The sequence below is a fragment of the Cornus florida genome, unplaced genomic scaffold (genome assembly GCF_030987335.1).
Source record: "Cornus florida cultivar Cherokee Brave unplaced genomic scaffold, ASM3098733v1 CherokeeBrave_3.0.0_Hap2_Chr11, whole genome shotgun sequence".
NCBI lineage: Eukaryota > Viridiplantae > Streptophyta > Magnoliopsida > Cornales > Cornaceae > Cornus > Cornus florida.
Window position 1 is genome coordinate 98,478,791 of NW_026775581.1, and position 6,432 is coordinate 98,485,222.

The following is a 6,432-nucleotide window of genomic DNA, read 5'->3' on the forward strand; positions in this document are numbered from 1 at the left end:
TAATTATACTTGCCATGGTAACAATTTCATCCTCAATTAAGAGGACATGATAATATTCCTGTAGGGAAATCCACTCTATTATTCTTTACTGAATTTGGAATCCCTTGGAAATGGAAATGGGATTTTCAATGTGGTTATACCACTGACAAGTTACCAGTCCTTCAAATGATATTTTATTACCGATGGTGGTCAGGCATGACTCAAGACCCTATCCAAGCCCTCCTGCATCTTATCAGAAAGAAAACACAGGAATATATGGATAAGGTTCCAAAGTTAACTATTCCAGAACCATAAATCTTTAACCCATTTGAACTTGTTAAAGATATGATTAGAAAGCAACAACCATTAATTACCGAAGCAGATTTAATGGTTAAATGCATGAATTTTATGAGGAATAAATTTGTTACCACTTTTGATTCCTCCACATCGACAGTAAGAGATGATGCCTCCATGATATCAGTTCTAGCCAGACCAGTCAAGATGGTAATCAGTTTTCCTGTCTAGCTGGTTATGCACAAGATCCCAATGAAGATCTTATTTCTGAAGATGAACCCACAGTAGCTGATTATTGGGACTCTCTCACCAGCCACTTGAAGGAAAAGATGAATCCACCCAAAAAGTAAAGATTCCTCTTATCCTGCCTACAGAAGAAGACAATGAACTTTTTCCAAAAGTCTTTGGTTCTACAGTATTTCCTTAATCAGATGTTTACTTTCCATCAGATAAGGAGATAGTACTTAGTGGTGGGCCGACCGACTGCATTATTCAAGCACACGATCCCATGCACTATGCGGACTTCAAAATGTTAATTCAAGTCCATTTCATGTATAAATAGAGGGCCAAGTTTCCCTTCAATGTATCTTTCAATTTTCCTTTCTTTCTTCCTCTTGTAATATTTCTCTGTACTAAGTTTGGAAGTGCAATAAAGAAGAAAGTTTTCTGTAAGTGTTTCATTCAACTGTTATTATAATATCAACTGTTAGTAGTATAATCGATATAATCGATCCCCTCTCTTATTTGAGTATAATCAATCCCCTCTCTTATTTGGATAATACTTATATTATAGGCCGATACCCGTGCTTTAAAAATAAAATAAAAAGTTTTAAAGAAATTATTATAAATTTAAATAATGAAATTTATCATAAAAAATATATATTATTGTAATTAGCTTGTAAAATTTTCTAAAAAAGTAAAAAAAAAAAAAAAAAAAAAAAAAAGGAAATTTTATAAAAAGAGGTTAGGTAGTTATGAAAAGTAACACATGTTGGTTTGTGTAATACCCCTAATTTCAAAAGGGATAAAAATGGAATTTAAATTTTATTTTTGTGCATTTTAAATTGATTTTGTAACTATATGCTTATGTGTCCAATTGTTTGTTTATTTTAATTCATTGTGTTATTTTTTTAAATTGTTTGTTTATTTTAATTAAGGGTGTAATTCTTTATTTGTTTGTTTATTTTAATTAATTGTTTTATTTATTTTATGTGTTTTAAGTGATTCGTTGCTTGCTTATTTGATTTAATTAATGGGTTTTATTAAATTAATTATTTATTAAGTATTTAATTTTTGAACAGGGTAATTATGTAATTCCCATTAACTGGGGTTTTAGATACATTTTAGTTAGGGTTTTTAGAACCGTCTCATAAGCATCTGATATGTAACTAAACTGGGTTACTTTGTGGGCCGACGAAGTTAGGGCTCTGTGGATTAAGGTTTTAATCTTGTAATTATAAATACCTCAGTATATGTTAAACCTAGGGTTACATATTGTTGTAGCTTTTACACGGAAAAGTCTGCCAAATAGAGAGAGTTACAGAGCTGTTTGTGAGAATTTCGACTGGGGTTCCAAGGTTTAACCAAGGAGAAGGAAAGAGCAGAGGTTCTAGGAGGTTAGACAAGTTTCAGTGGATGTTGAAAAAAACTGAGACCAACGGCAACAAGGGTTTGTTTGCAAACCTATTCAGGCAAGTTCTATCTTCCTCTTTCCCTTTGAGCCGTGTTCTGTGCACCTAGATATGCTCTAGGATTTTAAGGAAATTAACAACTAAATCATTCATGTATGTTATACATCAAATTAATCATATGTATGCTTTGAATTATTTCTGTGATGATTTCTACAATATCTGTTACAGTGCATGCAAGTTGGTTCAGTTTTATGTCCTTTAAGCGTGAGGGTTCTTGTCGTAGTTTTTGTCTCTGTTTTTTTTATTGCAACTACTGTAAACTAAGTATGGAAAGACTACGGGAGTTATGTAAATCTCATAGGAAGGTTGCTATTTCTGTTTTAGATCTCTGTTGCATTTTGCTTCGTTGTAATCCATGCATGAGGTTTCAGTTTTTGCACAAGTTTATTTCTGTTAATTGATTTAAATTGCTATAATCAAACCTTGGGGATGCTATCAGGTGGGTGTTAGATCCTTTAGATCAGTTTAAGAAACAAGCAGAGGGGTAGGAATTGATCGGAGAAGGAGCAGATTGACGGAAACGGAGTAGGGATGAACTGGAGGCTCTCAAGAGGGAGAGAGCCGGCTCTAGAAAGTCAAGAGCCGGCTCCCCTTCAGCAAGAGCCGGCTCCTAGGGAATTGGAGCCGGCTCCAATAGGGGAAGAGCCGGCTCTTCCATTCCAAGAGCCGGCTCCAATATGTTTTACGTCCAGAAAGTGTTTTCTAGGGCTCTGTTTGGTGTTTTGAGCACTGTTTGAGCTTCTGAGTGATTCTAATGAACTGTAGGGACTTAACAGATGATCTAAGTAGTTAATTCTAAGTATTATTAAACTTATTGTTGCATAGTTTAAGTCTCTAAGACAAAGGATGAAGCAGTGTAAAAATATACAACGGTGTATGCTACTAACAGAAGAAAGGAACTAAATGGCTTGATTAAATTTTAGAAATTTAATGAGACTTCACGGAGGGATTAAATAGTTAATTTTTGGGTGTTATTAAGACCCTAAATTGATTTAAGGTTAATTCTAAATTAACGGATCAAACTGTATAACACTTATGTACATTGTATACGGTTAGTGGATAGAAGAAGTTTTAAATACTTAAGCTTATTTTTAGGCATTCCAGTGGGATTTAATATATTTATAAAATGGTTTTAAATATATTATAGGGTCATTGATGTGTTAGATGTGATCTATGCAGGCTCTGGATGTTAGTGGTTGATTTATTAAATCATCTCCTACAACTATATGGTTAATTGTTTGGATTTAAATTGCTGAAACATTTAAAAATCTTCTGTAATTAATTGGATATTGGTTTTGGATTTTAAATTGCTGTACTATCATTCATAGTCTGTAATTTACATGGTTTTGGTTTTAAGTTGTTGAAATACTAAATACTATTCTGCAACGATGTGGATGGTTGGTTTTGGACTATAAATTACGTGCTTATTATTTATGCCTTGTAATTTACTTGGAATCATATATTGGATTATAATTGCTGAATTCTTATATTAAATTTGGTCAATTATTTGGAATTATGTATTGGATTTTAATTGCTGAATTCTCACATTAAAATTCTGTCAATTATCTGGGTTTGGCTTTGGATTGTAAATTACTTGTTTATCATTTGAATGTTGTAATTTACATGGATATGGAGGATTGTATGTACCGGTATGGGACGGTGGCATACTAGGTATGGTTTAGCTCAAAATGCTAATTCCTACCTTATGGATTTTAATTGGTGAACAGTTTTACCTGTTCTATCAATTATATGGATTTTGTGGATTGTACGCACCGGTATGGGACGGTGGCATACTAGGGACGGACTGATCAAAATACTCAGTCCTACCTATTTTGGAAAGAAGGGTATGAATTATAAAAACATAATTCTCTTTATATTTAAGTCTGTGCAGTTGAATAAACTGAACGACTTACTGGATCTCTTATAAGTCTGTGCAGCTGAATAAGCTGAACGATTTATTGGAGTTCCTATGGATGGATTTGAATGGACTTTAAATATATGGTTATGGTACCACGAGATGGGCTTGAGTCTCAGACTCGTTGGTTAGGACGCGTATATGCAGTGGATGCGTAGCTAGCTATAGTAAGTTGAGGTGTACCCTGTTAGGTCTAGGTACTCATGCCCACCTTTGGGTGCGTTTTCGCATGTTGCCTTCTATTCAGGTTGAGACCCCTATTGTAGTTCAGTGAATGTCCCATAGTGTGGATATATATATGTATGGACTAGATAGATATTGTGAGGTATCTACGGTGTATCTGCGTATCGGGTCACTGTATGGATTGCAGCTAGATTAGAACTTGCTCGTGGGCCTGACCCACTCTTCTATTTTTTTTTCCAGGTGTTCGTCAGTCCAAGCTGTAGAGCTTGATCGTGCTGAGCAGATACAGTGATTCACTGCACCGATGGCATAGGATTCTATTTCATGTTAAGACTTGAGTTTTATTTCCAGTTCTTTTGAATACAGTTGGGATTTGAATAGGGGTCCACTAGATGGATTCCCGAGTTGTATATGGAGGATCAGTTATAGCATAAAGGTTATTTATTAATGAAATTTTATTTATCAAATATTGGATTACTCTTTTAGTTTTCATTTCAGCAAATTTTATTTATTTCTTTTGTTATAATTATTCTGTATTCGATCATTGCTAATTGTTTTGATATCCTCGGGTAATTGGGCGTGGGCCTGGCCAACCCGCATCTGAAAATCCGGGGGTATCACAGTTTGACAATTAAAAAATAATTTTTAAAAATTCAAAGAAAAGATAAAAGTGTTTTCAGAAAATTATAAAGTAGTTTTCTAAAAAGACATAATTTTTCAAATTGAATTTTTAGAAAACTATATCAAAAAAATTGTCAATCAAACAATTTATAATTTATTGATTTTTAGTTCCTAGTAAACTGAACCAAACAGACTCTTAATTTTTTTTCAAAATTTCCATTTTTTGGCTACCCAAACTCCTTCCAACGTATTAAAAAAAAAAAAAAAAAATTTCTTCTTCTTTTTACTATTTCCATCTCATAAAAAATGATGTTATCGTGATCCAATTCAGTATTCTCCAAACATAATAACACACTTCCTCGAAAAACTACGTACCCATCATCCTATCATAAAGGTCAAGTGTATTAAGTGCTCAGCTTTTATCACCTGGAGCAAATATTGCAAGTTACAAATAAGGGTGGATCCAAAAATTGTTAATGGGGTGGGGTAAATATTTTTTTGGTAGACTAATATATATATATATGTATATATATTTTAATTACTTGGCTAAAATTGCCTATGGTAAAAAAAGTATTTTTTTAGGGGTGGCCTTGAGCCCACCAATCCTATCACCTAGAAATGCGCTAAGAAACCATGAACTAAAATCTCTTGCTTACACACTTAAATCACCTTTGATGCAACTAGACGGCTATAATACACTCATGCAAACATATAAAAAATCTAATGCATTAGTAATATTTTATTTAATAATAAATCACATTTTTACGAGTTCTATCTACTATTATGAATCTAAATGTAAATCATTAATAAACGTAGGAGTTCGTTTCACAACACATAAACACAAACATCCTCACTCATCGCTTAATAAAATTTGAACTTTTCTTAAACAATTATACTACTCTAATGTTGTAAGAAAAGTTATATTTTAATGTTCAAAATTTGTTAGAAAATGTGTTATGAAATATTTTAGATGTATCATATACGTGTTTAAAATAAAAATAAATATTTTAAAATTTTGAACACTTAAACATAGATATGTAATACGTATCTAATATGAGTACTTCACCCACCTAAAAATATCCGTTATTCTGATTCCCAATCCAAGTACAACTAGGGCGGCTCAATACCTTAGGCGAACAATATAAAAGTGGCTTTAATTAACATACAACATATTAATTTTAAATAATAATTAATTATATTTGTTTAATAATCACTTTTCTTGTTTTTTCAGATGTAAAGTTAGTAATTGATTTTTTTTTTTTTTTCTTACATAGTAATTATTATATGCAAGTTTTGCTATTATTATTATTTTTTAATACTCCGTATTTATATAACCAGTTCAATATATATATACTCAATAATTAGTAGAGTAGGTGTAAAGAACTTAAGATAGTGGAGGAAAAAAAAAAAAGAAAAACTGTAATGAGGAGAGGGGAGGAGGAAAAAAAAAAAGAATTAAATAAGGATATAAATTAGGAGCTAATTCTTTTAGCCTACTATTAAATATTGGTTTAGGTTTAATAAGGAAATAAAATTTTTGAGGCCTCTACAAGGAAATAAATTTTTTGGGGCCTTCTCCCATCGGTTGGGGTATAATAATTTAAGGAAAAATAAAATTTTAGAAAGGTAATAATATAAGAAAGTAAATAAAATATTGGGGTCCTATTGATTGAGAAGAAAATAAAATTTTTAAGAAAGTAAAAATATATAAGAAAATAATTTTTTTTTTAAGGCCTTATGCGCGGAGCG